This window comes from Monodelphis domestica, chromosome 2, assembly GCF_027887165.1.
Source record: "Monodelphis domestica isolate mMonDom1 chromosome 2, mMonDom1.pri, whole genome shotgun sequence".
NCBI classification, from domain to species: Eukaryota; Metazoa; Chordata; class Mammalia; order Didelphimorphia; family Didelphidae; genus Monodelphis; species Monodelphis domestica.
Genome location: NC_077228.1, coordinates 115,410,290 through 115,425,545, shown reverse-complemented (window position 1 = coordinate 115,425,545; position 15,256 = coordinate 115,410,290). Strand labels below are relative to the sequence as shown.

At 38.0% G+C, this 15,256-nt stretch overlaps 1 long non-coding RNA gene across 2 annotated transcripts in view; it reads left to right on the top strand.

The window, feature by feature from the left end:
* The first annotated feature begins 5,714 nt into the window (after positions 1-5,714).
* Positions 5,715-15,256, top strand: part of LOC103098631 (uncharacterized) — a 311,024-nt gene continuing 301,482 nt past the window's right edge. For both annotated transcript variants that reach the window (XR_008916195.1, XR_008916196.1), the window contains exon 1: positions 5,715-5,972. This is a non-coding gene — a long non-coding RNA (uncharacterized LOC103098631). The remainder of the gene's footprint in view (positions 5,973-15,256) is intronic.

Here is a 15,256-nt window from a genome sequence, read left to right as displayed (position 1 = left end):
TGCTTAATAAATGTCTTTGGAATAAACTAACCTGAGAGCTTGAAGGAAAAAAATGTGCCTCCCTCTTCCCAGGTGCTTCATTCAAACCTCTAGAAGAAAGATCACACTATGGGATCCAGCTTACAGTGTGGGGTATATTTTAATTTACAAGTGTGATTTATAACAATAAAAATAACACTGAGTGAGCATCTTGGAGGAATGAGTTGTGTGTGTAGATCACAAAGAAATCTTTCTGGAGGTGGTGGTTTGGGAGTATCTATGAGACTGATACAATGGCAAAATTTTGGGCAAGGGGCTAGGAAAAGGTGACTTCTACTTGACCTTTCCTCATAAAGGGACAGAGAGAATTCAAGGACTGAGGGAGAGAAATGAAAAAGAAAAAAAAAAGTTGTAGGAAGAGAATACTGAATAGTAGAAAGAGTACTTGAAGTCATAAGACTTGTTGAGTCTCAGCTCTGATGTTTACTTGCTGTGTGACCTGGGGTAAGTCACTTCCCTTTTTGGAACATCAATGTCAATGTCTTTAAAGATAGGGTTTGTGCACCATTCCCCTTCTTTTTGAGGTCTAATATTATTCAATTGTGAGAGAGAGAAAAGGGGGAGGGGGAGACATACAGAGACACAAAAATAAAGACAGAAGAGACAGAGACAGAGATAGAGACAGAGAAAAACAGAAAGACAAAGAGAGAGGATGAAGAGATCATTTAGTTTACTTTATATTTTAAGCATTGTCTAGAATCCTATGCTTGAGAAAGTCTCAATTTCTCTCCTCTGCATCTTTAGTTTCCATACATTCTTCTTCCATAGTATGATCTATCTTTCATTTCAGCCCTGTGGAAGCCCAAACTCCTTTGGGAGAAGGGAAGTTCATTTGTCTGAAATCCACCCTAGTTCTGAGGTGGCAGAACCATTTCTTCTGGAGCCACAACTAGAAATTCTTTCATGTGTGTGAGGGAGAATGTCATCTGGAGAAAAGAGAGAGCATGCTGGCACTGTGTTGGGAAAGGGAGCAGTCCATCCTTGAGAGAAATCTGCCTGGGCATCCAAGGACATTTCTTATGGGGAAAAAGTTGGGTCCCTGGGAAAATGACACTATGGCGAGAGTACCCTAGGAGTGGGGCTATATAAAAGAGAAGGCTCATGCTGCCAGGCACAGGGTGTAGGCTCTCAAAATGGTAGGCCTTGAGGAAGTATACTCGTTGAATGTCAGGACTTTGGGGGAAGGACCTGCAGTCAAAACCTAGTTACCTCTCTGCCTTTTTCCATTCCCTGTTTTTACTATCCAGCCCAGAATGAATTTATCAGTTCTCTGTTTTTAAATATAATCAGGGAAGGGGGTGAGGAGAGACCTGTAGAAAAAAAAAGTATAATTATGGACCATAATTTCTTTATCTTTAAGAAGATAATATTAAAGAAATATTACTCATACTGAAGGCCCTGCCCAAGGCAGATGCATCATTTATACAGAAGTAGGATACTTGCGAGGACAATATTTATGATGAAATTAATTTGCCAACCAATGTCTAGCAGGCAATAAATCTCTTACTGAGGCCTGAAAATAACTTTTATTATGGTATTTGTGGGTTGGCCTGGCACAATAACTGTTGTAAGGGAAGGAGCCTGGATGGGCACGTCCTGGGCTGAGAAGAGTCCTTTATGATTTCTTTTGAAGATCCCAAGAAATTGGCCTTCTAGGACACTATGAGCCAAATTCTAGAACCTAGAAGCCCATGGATCCTAAGAGGTCATTCAAGGGGCGGCAGTCCAGTACAGATTAGGTCTTTTCAAGATTTTTTATTTCTTGGGACCCAAGCCTCCGAACTGCCTAATCCAGCAGTCAATGTAGATAGTATATTTTGTATGTAAGGCAGTCAGTGTAAATCATCTATATTGCTTTAAAATATACAAGATCCATACTATGACATCATATTATATCTATGTATGTATGATACACATATACATATAACACAATATGTAATATATAACATTATGTCATATATACAAATGTATATATAATAACAATAATGTACATAGTAGAGTTTTGCCTCTGGTAGTGGAAGGCTTGCCTTTGAAGTCTACTTCTACTCTACAATCCCTGTTTGGCTTTAGGTAAGTCAAACCCAAACTCTTTGAGTTTTATTTTCCTGATCTATAAAATGAAAAAGTTAGACTAGATGGTCTTCCAGATCTAAATCTTACACTCTCTAGGCATAAGATTATCTGGAGTCATTCCCCAGGTACTCTTTAGATCTGAGCACTGAAGATAATTTCAGTTGGGCCAAGAAGTGGTACTAGACCAAATATTATGGAGAGGCAGTTAGGTGGTGCTATGGGTGTGGAGCCAGGAAGACTAGAATTCAAATCTGGCCTCAGAAATTACTTTAGCTATTTGATCCTTGTCAAGTCACTTTATCTCTGCCTGTCTCTATTTTTTTTTAAACCTGTAAAGTAGGGATAAAGGATAAGCACCCACCTTCCGGGGTTGTTGTAAGGATAAAATGAGATAATAAATGTGAAGTGCTTTGTAAACCTTAGAATTTTTTTCCAGTTATTTTTTTCAGTAGTATATGACTTCATGACCTCATTTGGAGTATTCTTGGTAAAGATACTGGAGTGATTTTCCATTTCCTTCTCTAGTTCCTTTTATAGGTTGAGGAAAGGGAGGCAAACAGGGGTAAGTGAATTGCCCAGCATCACACAAGTAGTAGGTGACTGAGGCCAGATTTGAACTCAGGTCTTCCTAACTTTAGCCACTGTGCCACCTAGCCATCCCATTATTTTAATGCTAGCTATTATTGTTATCTCAGACCTATCATTATTGCTTGTGTGTGATGATCAATATGCTCTGTGTGGGTATTATGGCAACCAAGCCACACACAATGACTGAGACAGCTTAACCTCTTGTGACTCAATTCTCTTTGCTCCTTCTCTTCCTTCAGGGTTTTTTGATTCTGGGAATCCGAATGCTCATAAGCCAAATGACCAAGGACCTCATATTTAAATTGCAGGTCATGCGATGCCCTGTATTATCAACTCTGGGAAGCAGCATTTGACAATCAGATCCCAGCTACAATGACTCAAGAATCCTTTTTGGTTCATCAACACTCCCCAGGCCTTTCCATCTCCCACTTGCTCCCTTTCCTAGTGTTATAGGCTATTATTTAGTTGAATGAACATGTCCATTAGACCAACCAGGATCAGCATGCCTTGCTAAGCAGGCTCAAAATCCTTACTTGAGTTCCTTCAAGATAACTACTAGCATAGCCTCCTTCCTAAATGACTCTCAATTAACCCTAAATGGCTCTCAAGTCAGTATAACTTAAATCATTTAATCAAACAAGGATTCTGTGGAAAGACTGTTGGATTTAGAGTTAGAGACTCTGGCTTCAAATCCTGATATTATCACTACCTGTGTGACTTTGGACAAGTCCCTTAACTACCCTGGACCTTAGATCCTCACCTGTAAAATTTATTTATTTATTTATTTTAATCTTAAAATTTTTTATTTAATTAATTTAGAATATTTTTCCATGGTTACATGATTCATGTTCTTTCCATTCCCTCCTCCCATCCCCCTCCTGTAGCCAACATGCAGTTCCACTGGGTTTTACATGTTTTATTGATCAAGACCTATTTCCATATAATTGATATTTATACTAGGGTGATCATTTAGACTCTATATCCCCAATCATATCCCCATTGACCCATGTAATCAGGCAGGTGTTTTTCTTCAGTGTTTCTACTCCCACAGTTTTTTCTCTGGATTCACCTGTAAAATTTAGTGTTGACCTAGACCTTTAAGGTCTCTACTGACTTTAAATCTGTGATCCAAATATTTATAACAAAAATTCTCATCTCTTGTATACTATACTATACTATAGGGCTAAACAAGTCATTTTGAATTTGGTCTCACCAAATTGTTATTCTCTTTCATCAAAGGCACTACAATATACAAATTCTCTTTTTCCTTTCCCCAAGTATGAAGGTTACTTGTATTTGACCTGATGGAAATAGGAATACTTACAGCCTAAAACTGGTATCTCCCACAGAAAAGCTAAAATGTTTCATTTTTTTTTCTTTTAAAAGTGAAGACAGGGGGCAGCTGGGTAGCTCAATGGATTGAGAGCCAGTCCTAGAGACAGGAGGTCTTAGGTTCAAGTCTGGCCTCAGACACTTCCCAACTGTGTGACCCTGGGCAAGTCACTTGACCCCCATTGCCTAGCCCTTACCACTCTTCTGCCTTGGAGCCAATACATGGTATTGACTCCAAGACGGAAGGTAAGGGTTTAAAAAAATAAATAAAAGTGAACACACACATAGGCCCATCCTGTTCCTGGACAAGGTTTTGAGATGAAAGGGACTTTAGGAAACATCCAGTCCAACCTCATCCAGAGCCATTGGTCCTCTGAAAATGAAGGACAGTTCCATCTATGGTGGTGGACAGCCTTTTTGTTATGAGTCTTTTGAAGATGTCTTGGATCTTTGCATTGCTGATAATGGTTAAGTCATTTACAGTTGATCACTGTACATTATGGCTGTTACTGTATACTGTGTTCTTGTGTACCATACTGTGAATTCTGAATATATATTGAAGCATGCCATTCTTCACTCTATTCCTTCATGAATTTTTCTCTAATATAAGCAATATGTATCTTCTTTTACAACATGATGATCATAGAAATGTATATTGCATGATGACACGTGTACAAATTATATCCTATCACCTGCCATCTCCAGGAGGGGAAGGGGAGGAAGAGAAGGAGAGAACATGAATCTTGAAATGTCAGAAAACAATTATTAAAATGATATTGACATACAATCTGGAAAAATAGAATATATAAGAAATGTTTAGAAAATAAAATGAAGAAAAAACAAGTCTAATCTTAGCATTTTATAGCTTGATAATAGCTAGCATTTACATAATGTTTTTCATGTTATTCCCTTTAATGCTCACAAGAGAGGTTGGTGCTGTAGAAAGAGCTAAAAGAAAACCCACTCCTTTGATCCTTTTAAAGTTTTATTTAAACTGGAGGAATTACATGTAAACTGGAACAACCTCCAGGAATTGATGCAATGAGAGTAGAACCAGGAGAACATTATACACAGAGACTGATACACTGTGGTACAATCAAATGTAATGGACTTCTCTACTAGTAGCAATAAAATGATCCAGAACTATTCGGAGGGACTTAGGAGAAAGAATGCTATCCACATTCAGAGGAAGAACTGAAGGAAAAGAAACACAGAAGAAAAACAACTGCTTGATCACATGGTTTGATGGGGATATGACTGAGGATGTAGACTCTTAAACCATCACCCTAGTGCAAGTATCAATAATATGGAAATAGGTCTTGATCAATGACACATGTAAAACCCAGTGGAATTGTGTGCCAGCTATGGGAGGGGAGGGAAAGAACATGAATCTTATAACCATGGGAAAATATTCTAAATCAACTAATTAAATAAAATTTTAAAAAATAAGTGTTTTTAAATAAAAGGCAACTGGAGTTTCTCTGCCAGTTGAAATTAACCACTTTCACTACTCCTATCCCCATCCACTACTCTCACTCCTAGAAAGAGAAAGAGCCCACCTAGGCGGGGATTGGTCCTTATATAGACCAATCCCTCGCCTGGAAGTAGGGGGCGGGGCGGGCCCCTCCCTAGCACGGGATTGGCCCAACTCACGACCAATCCCACACCAGGATGTAGGAAGGACCTCTGAGGCACGCTGGGGAATTCAGTTCCAAGCCAGGATGCAGTTAAAAACCCACAGTGCTATTATTATCCCCATTTTATAAATTAGGACCCTGAGGCAAAGAACCATTAAATGTCTTGGATTTGAACTCAGATCTTCCTTACATGAGACCTTGGGCACCACTTAGCATTCTAACTAATCTAGAGGTCCCGGTGGATCCAATCAGAGGCAAAGGGTTGGATTAGGCGACTTCCTGTGACGTGGCTACCCTTCAACTGTAAGTTTCCAGAGCTGTCCCTCACAGACATCACAGACACCGGGTACCTCTGGACTTGGCAATATGAGCCTTTTAAAGGGCCTTGTTCGGCTTTTGTTGATTTAGAAAATATTTACAGTCTGAGCAAACACTTGGGCTCCCCACAACTTCCATTGTCATAAAGCGAATATGAGGCTTTCACCATCTCACTCTAGTGCCTGATTTACAGGATCCGCCAGCCGGCCTGGCTGATATATTCCAGTGGGAGACAAGAGAGTGGGGAAAAGGTAGCATGCACATCACGCTTTACATTTCTAGCGGCAGAGGCCCAGATTTTTATCAGCTGTAGTTCGTTTGTAAATTATTAACCTTCCAAGAGCCAATATTTGCTCAGGGCTTTCTTCCTCCCCTTCCCTTATCTCCATCACTTAGGGGGAGGGGGATTAAGAAATGAAGTGAGGGAAGAAGACAAATGTCATCTTTCTAGCTTATGCAGTACAGGAAAGAAAATATATGCATTTCTCTCCCAGAGCTGGAAGACTTGACATGGCTTCATTGGAAGCCTTGCCTAACCCTGTAAGTAACCTTATCAAAGGAATCAAGGGCTACATGATATTTATATGAGAAAACAACACCTCTGGTCACTGGATGAGTCAAGATGGGCCAAAATTCCTTAAATATTCCTTTTTGAGAAAATCTTTTTGGAAAAATCTGGCTTGAACTAAGCCCAAGTTCTTTGCAGGGCTAGGCACATTTGAGGGTAGAATGAGGTATGTGGGAGACTTCTTAGCACAATAAAAACAAATGGATTTGGAGCAGAGTACCTAGATACAAATCATGGCTCTGTAAATCAGTTCTTGTGTGACCTTGAGTTATCTTCTCTCCAGATCTCATTTTATTCATAAGTAAAATAAGGACAATGATATATGACCATTAACGTCCCTTGCAGCTCTAAATCTATGATCTTGTGTAATGCAGTGGGCAAAGTAGTAAAGGAATTTCTCAAGAAAGGCAAGGGTTCTGGAAGACTTGATTTCAAACCCCACCCTTATCTTTCACTAGAGCTTTCAGGGTTCTTAGAGATGATGTAATATCGGTGTTGAGAATCCAACTAGTCTATGATTTCTACAACATTCTCCATGAGTGATAGTCTTTTCTTGAAGACTTCCAGTTAGAGGAAATTTGTGACTTTATGAAGCAGCTTATTCTTTCAAAGATTCTCATTCTTTCAGTTCTTTCAGAAAGCTCTATTTGGGGGGCAGCTAGGTGGCTCAGTAGATTTAAAGCCAGGTCTAGAGACAGAACTGTGCCTCAAATGTCCTGGGTTCAAATCTGACCTCAGACATTTCATAGCTGTGTGACCCTGGACAAGTCATTTGGCCCCCATTGCCTTGCCCCTGCAGCTCTTCTACCTTGGAACCAATGCACAGTATTGATTCTAAAATGGAATGGAACGGTCAGTTTATTTTTTTTTTAATATAAAAATAGAAAGCTCTATTTGTTAGGAAGTAATTCCTTATCTTGAATTGAAATATGTCTCTGTCCGACCTCAATCCATTGGTTATAATTCTGGCCCTTTAGCATCTAAAATATGATATTCCTCCTCCATTTGAAGATAGCTTCCTACTCTATTTCTCAAGCCTTCCTTTATTCATGTTAAATTTATTCAATTCTTCTAGTCTTATTAAGGCTTGGATTCAGATTGGCTCTCTATCCATTTTGCTTGACTCTGGCTTAAAAGCATGTTTCATTCTGTCAAGGTCTTCTCTCATATATGGTTCTCAGAGCAAAATGTAATACTCCAGATGTGGTCTGATCAGGGAAGAATATAGAAAGATGAACAGCTCTTTAATCCTGATTACTATTCTTCCATGAATGAATCGTAAAGTTGAGTTAGCATTTTTTTTTTGTCTACCACTTCATCCCACTGGCCCATTTTGAGTTTGAAATCACTAAACTCTCAAGGTTCTTTTTATATTAGCTATTGTCTAGTTAAGGCCTCCTGAACCCAATATGTGTGCAATTGGCCTTTTGAATCTGATTGCAGAACTACATATTTTTCTTTATTAAATTTCATTTTATTAGATTCCCATCATGAATCAAATCTGTTGAAGTCTTTTTGAATCCTAGTTTCACCATTCAACATATTAGATATGCATCTCAGATTTGTGTCATTTGAAAATGTGAAGAATAGGCCATTTATGGCTGCCTTCAAGTCATTTACAAAACTGTAGATGGGGGGGCCTCTCTTCAAGTTGATAAAAACAAAATCGCTAATAGATCCAGGCATTCAACCAGCTCCAAATCTGCCTAAATGCCTTGCTACTTAGTACATAGCTCTACATTTTAGATTTCATAGAATCTGACTTTTGAGGGACCCAATAGATCATCTTTGCCTAATTCAGAAGTCCTCTCTATATAATGCTTTGATACCTAACAGATTATAAGGTCCAAAGAGCTTGTTGCCTATTAAAGATATCTATCAGATTGCTATAGCTGTTACTAAATTTCTCCTGAATTGAACTGAAATAGTTTGGCTTCCAAGAAATGATGAGAAAATACACTTCCTTCTTTTTTCAGAGGCAGGGAATTATGGAGATGGAGCATTACATATATGGTCAGAGTAAGTTATATTGTTTAGTCCTGAAAGTTTTTGTGACTTCTTCCCCACCATTGTTAAAAGAAAAAGATTTCTGGAGAGGAAAAAGAGGAGTCATAGATTTTGAAATGAAGTTGTTATAGATACAAAAGGAATCCAATTTTAAAAACTGACCTTGAGTTTCTCTCTGTGTAACTCTCACCTATTATTCCTAATTTTTGCTACACAGAAAAAGTATACTCCTTCTTTCACATCAGAACATTTAAAATGACTAAAGATCACTACTATCCTGTCTTTCTCTCCTCGTCACACTACCCCCAACCCTCAAGACATTTTCAGGCTAAATATTTTTCTTCTTGTTTTTTAAACCTTTTATGACTATAGTACATGGCCTATACGCTTTACCAACCTGGTCATTCTTAGCTAGATGACCTCTAGTATATTAATGAGTCTTTTAAAATGTGATGTAATCTGGCACCGGCCACCTTTCATATTATTTCATGTCTGAGAGAAGCTTAGTGGACATGTGGGGACCTTGAAAGGAATTAATGGGCTGAGTTAAATGATAAGCAGAAATGTATAATTTCCTAAAGAAAAAAGGGCTTTAGAGCAAGAAAAGACCTTAGTTATCACCTGGTTCTACCTCATTATTTTATAAACAAAGAAACTGAGGCTCGGAAAAGTGAAGTGACTGGATTGAGGCCATATAACTAGATTTATCAGAATACTGTGAGAAATTCTGGGAAAAGTCTCATGAAAATCCAGTTATATTATATGAGCCACATTCCCTGTATCTATCTATTTCATATCCTTGTCAAAAAAGGAAGAAGTTAAGTCAAGGATGACTTGCCCTTGGCAAGTGTATGCTGCTTTGTAGGGGTCATGACTTGCCTTTCTAAGTATTCACAAACCATTCCTTTAATCATGGATATTCAAATTTTGCCAGGAATTAGTCTAGTCCTTTGGCTTCTAGTTGGAAAATCCAACTTCTTTTTTTTTGAAAATAGGTACAAACTGTATCTTCCTCTAGGCCTGCCACAGACCTGATCTTTTGGATTTTTTTTTTTAGATTGATGACAGAAGTTCATCAATTCCATCCACCATCTTTCAGTTCTATAGGATATATTCCTTTGGGATAAGGCTATTTGAACTCCTTGAAGACAGTTAGGGGCTATTACTATTTCTTGATTTACTTTGAATCTCAATTCCTTGTTGACTGTCCTTATTTTATCTTTCCCAGAGTTAAGATCATCCCTTGTATAGAAAATAAAAGCAAAGCAAGAGTTGAATAGTTTTTTTCCCAGGATCATATGTTCCCAGGATCTCATCCATCCATCCATCCATCCATCCATCCATCCATCCATCCATAGAATCAGGCAGTTCTGTTCCTTCTTTAATTTCTTCTTCCTCCCAACATAGCTATAAACAAACAAATACAATTTCTATTCATTAGTTAAAATAAAGGGTCCTGGTCCTACAATCAAATAATATGGGCTCTAATCCTACTTCCAGCATTTACAAACTATGACCATGGACAAACCAATTATACTCTTGGAGCCTCTTTTTACTTATTTATAAAATGAGGATCATAATATTGAACTACATTCTTGAGAACATAATTGTAAGGGATGACTTTAGAAAACTAACTTGTCTGTAGGTTTCCTTCTGACTCTAAATCTATGATCCTTAAAGAGCTCCACAAAGATGAACTATTGCTATTATTAATAGATAGTCAGTGGAGTATAGTAGAAATAACAGCAGAGGACATTGGTTAATATCCTGACATTATCACTTACAACCTCTATGACTTTGGGCAAGATACTTAACTTCCATGGGCTAGGTGTGATGGTACTGGCTTGTAGTCCTTGCTACCAGTGAGGCTAAGGCTAGCAGATCTCTTGAACAAAAGAGTTCTGAGCTGCAATGGGCTAAGATGATTAGGTGTCTTCACTAAGTAAGGCATTAATGTGGTGAGCCTCCTCAATAGAATTACCAGGTTACTTAAGAAGAGGCTAAGAATGTAGCAGTATAAGCTTTTGAGCTAATCAGAGTGGGATTCGGTCCTTGATGGCCACTGAGATTCCAGAAAATAAAAAGGTTTGAGAATGACTCAGAGATTATGAACTGGAATGGAAGGGATGGGAAAGATAGTGGTATGAATGACACAAACAGGGAAATTTGGAAGATGAATGAGGGATGTGGTTCCTCTTTCCAACAAGGAGACTTTTTATCTTGAAAGGAGAAACCCAAATCTTTCCCCCTTACTCCCAAGGGTACATAAAGAAGAAATATTCTAGACTAAAGCTGATGATGTTTGATGGTGTGAGTAGGGAGCTTGGGTTCAAGGAAGGGCTGGATTTTTCTTTACTTTAGGTTACCATTGGAGAGGATGCAGGTAAGACATTTATCTCCCTGCCTCTCTGAAATGTAGCTGCTATCTTTTTTAATGCAACACTTCGAACATCCTTTTGTCAAGCTTGTAATAAAAATAATCATTTTTTTTCAGAATGCCATAAGAAACACATTTCTAACATAAGATTTAACATTGTGTAATATAAACAGCTTACCAAAAAAGGGGTACAATTATAGTATCATTGAATCTTAGCTAGAAAGGACCTCAGAGGTCACCTAGTCCAACCTTTACCTGAAGCATGAAATCCTTGCACAGAATTCAGAATAGGTATTGTCCAATCTTTGCTTGAATAGCTCCAGTGACAGGGAGCTTATTTATGAGTCAGCCTGTCCATTTTGGGGTAGTTGTAATTAATAGGAAATTTTTATTTATATAAAGCCAAAATAGGTTTTTCTGTAACATCCACTTATATAATAGCAGGAACACTGGACTGGGAATCAAGAGATTATATTAGAATCCCAGCTCTATTATTGCTTTCTAGTGCGATCTTGGGCAACTTACATCCTCTCCAAGCCTTAGTTTTGTTTTCTGTAAAATCATGGGGCTGGTTGATACAACTTCAACATTCTATGGTTAAAAAGAGGGCTAACAATCCTTACCCCTGTTTTTCTTGGAGTGAGTGGGGATTATAATACGGTGACCTGATGTGTTAGAGACCAATGGCTTCAGCAAACAGCTGACCTCTATAACTAAAGCATGCCCATTTTTTTCTTTTAACTTCCAAAGAATACTCAATATCCTGGCTTTATTCCATGCAGTTGGCATCCTTCATCATGATGTCCTGATTCCAATAGCTATTCAAACTGTTCTCCATTTTACAGAGAATGGAACTGAGGCTCAGAGGAGTAAATCACAAAGCTAATATATTGTAGAACTGGGACTTGAACTTAAATATCTTTACTCAAATTCCAACACATTTTTTTCATTTAAAAATTTTAATTAAATGCTTTATTAAAAACATAACATTTAACATTGAATAATGAACTAAATTTCTTAGTAACTATTTACATTTAAATTAATTAATTTCAATGCATAAAATATCACTATTTTTTTATTCACTTCCTGTAAGTTCCCATCAAGGTTCTTTGTCTAGTAATTCTCATTCACTTTTCATTTTAAATAGTTATAATTAGTGTGCACTCCATTTTCTGGCTCTGCTTTTTTCCATTTGCATTATTTCATGTCTTTTCAGATTTCTTTGCATTCCTCATACTTGTCTATCTTAATTCTAAATTACATTATAGTATTCCATTACATTAATGTAATGCAGTTTATTTCAATCAATAAACCTTTATTAAGCTCCAGCTATTTTCCAGTAGGCACTGGGCTTACTCATAAAAAAGTGAAACAGTTCCTGCTCTCAAGGGACTTGCATTCTATCTGGAGAGACATCATGTACATATTTAAGTAGATAAAAAATAGAACCAGAATAGATACAAAGTGATTAAGTGAAGGGGAAGTGTATTCTAATTATGGTGACATGACCATGCAAAGGCAGACAGAGGAAATATGGAGCACAGTAAGGACAGAAGGAACAGACAATGGTCAGAACTGTGTCTTAGGAAAATTATTTTTTGCAGTTGATTAGAGAGTAGATTAAAGAGGAGAGATGCTAGAAACAGAGAGATCACATAGGAGGCTAGTATTATAACCTAGGTGATGAGGTCTTGGATGAGGATGGTGTCTATGAGTAGCTAGGTGGCACAGTTAGATAAAGTGCTGGGCCTGGAATCAGGAAGATTCGTCTTCCTCAGATACTTTCTAGATGTGTGACCCTGTTTGCCTCAGTTTCTTTGTCTAAAAAATGAGATGGAGAAGGAAATGGTGAACTACTCTAGTTATTTTTGCCAAGAAAACCCCAAATGGAGTCATGAAGTGTTGGATACAACTGAAAAATGACTGAAAAACAACTCATTATCTTAAATGACTTATCCAAAGTCACACAGATAGTTAAGTGCGAGAGTGGGGAAATAATAGACAATATATTATGTTATTTGAAATAGAGAGGCAGCATTGGATTGTAGATAGATAATTTTAGAGTCTCAGACACATTCTAACTGTATGATACTGGGTAAGTCATTTAACCTCTTGATGCTCTATCAAATCTCTATCACTGTACGCTGCAGAGGAAATGCTGCTCCATATTGGTAGAGACACTAATCACTACCAGTGAAATCACAGGGTCAGTCCTAGTCCTTATTCTTTATTATAATTGTTATTGCTTGTGAGTTTCCCTCTACTTGTGCACACCCAAGCCTATGCTATTTTTGTCAATGTATTTCCAGGACTCTTCCATAAAGGAATATATACCCAATATACTGAAAGTCATTCTCTGGTGCTTGTAATATTTTGTGGGTGGATATGATTTAGTCCTGCCAGTACTATGCCAATTTATTGGCCATTAGGTTACTGACATTTAATGTCTGTGGATAGTCTAAAAACTGTCCCTTCTTTTGGCTATGCAGGTCTTTAAAATCATACAATGTAGCATAGCCCTTACTTTGACTTTAGTTTCTTCTTACATGATGCTGCAGAAGGACTTTCAGCTTCCCAGAGCCCAGTAGAACCACTTCCTAAATATTTGCTTTCTTTATTTGCCTTTAATAATTAAGCACTAAGGACCTATCTTTGATTGCCAGCTTCACTCTGGAGGTTAATTAGATATTTCTAAATAACTTGCTTTTGTCCAGGACCGAACTCTCCCTTCCCTTTCCCTCACCCCAAACGCTGATTTCTCCGGAGAGCTCTTGCTGGAGAATTGACTGGAGCTAATTATTCCAGATAATTAAGATGCTAAGCAAAGCAATTTAATTCTATTTTTTTTGGAAGAAATGTTAATGTCTGTATAATACACCATCAATAAAATTCCTTTTAAAAGGTTAAGCTGGCCAAGTGCTATATTGAATTGAGAATGACTGGGATCAAACGAAATCCAGTAAAGATATTTAGCAGAGTAATGAAGTTTATTCCAGAACAAATGGCCCTTTCTTACCAGAGTTTACTTTTACTCCATGGTTCTTATGGGAGTCTTGCAACTGACAGATCAGGCAATTTACATTACTGAGAGGGAGGATCACAGGGTTAACCCTAGTAAAACTATCCTTGCCATTGCCTCCCACTTCTTGGGACATCTCCTTTTCTTCAAAGTTCCCAGCTATTGAATTCCACTGAAGTTTGCCCTCCTCAAATGACTCAAGTTGGTATTTTCTTTCTTCCTTTTTTTTTTAAACTTCCTCATATCTAGCTCCACTTCTCTCCATAAAAGTCTCATGCTCTTGATGTCTGGCAAATTTTAGTTATTAGAGAAATGATCTAAACAGTTATTCTCCATTTACTCTGTTAAGAATATTTATATTTTAAAATAAATATAAAACTAGTTGGGGCAGCATGCCTGTAACCCCCTCCAACTAGAGGAGGCTGAGGAGTGCTGAGCTGCACTAGGGCATTTTTATAAATGTTATTTCTGTATTACACAAATGCTATGTATCCTACCTCACTGGCAAACCTTTTCCAAGTTTGAGTGCCCAGAGGGCAAGTTCATGCTGTCTTTGAGCACCAGATTTACTGGAGAATGGAGAGAGAAAGTGCTTGCTTTGGGCTGCTGGACAGCGGGTGGGACGTGTAAAAGATGTCCTCTGGGGCTGGGAAGACAGGAAGGGAGTGGCTCCTGGAGTACTAGCTCTGCTGACCTAGAGGGAATGACCAAAGCCTGGGAGTGAATGACATTGCCAAGGGGGAGCACCGTGAGAGAAGAGAAAGGAGTTCAGAACAAGACCTTAGAGAACACCATGATTACCAAGGTATGGAAAAGGATGGGAAGTTAATGATGAAGATGGGCAAGTCATTTAATACCTTAGTCCTCTAGGCAAAACTCTATCATTGCTAAATTGCAGAGAAGGTGCCAATCCATACTGGTGGAGACATTACACTACTAAAGAAATCATAGGAGCCATCCTAATCCTTATCCTTTATTATCTTACAATTATTAGCCTTTGTGAGATTCCCTTCACTTATGCACATTGCCTATCTATGCTTTCCCTATGCAATTCTTGCTGATATATTTCCATAACTCTTCTATAAAGCAATATACACCCAATATACTGAAAGCCTTTCTCTGGATCTTTTACTATTTTGTAGATGGATGTAGTTTAGTTTGCTAAGAAAAAGGAGAAGTTGGAGAAATATCAAGGTAAAAGATAAAAGGTAGTGTCCACAGAGGTCAAAGTGAGAAAGAGCATGAAGAATGAGAAGTTGGTCAACAGTGACAAAATCTGCAGAAGCATCTAAGAGGAG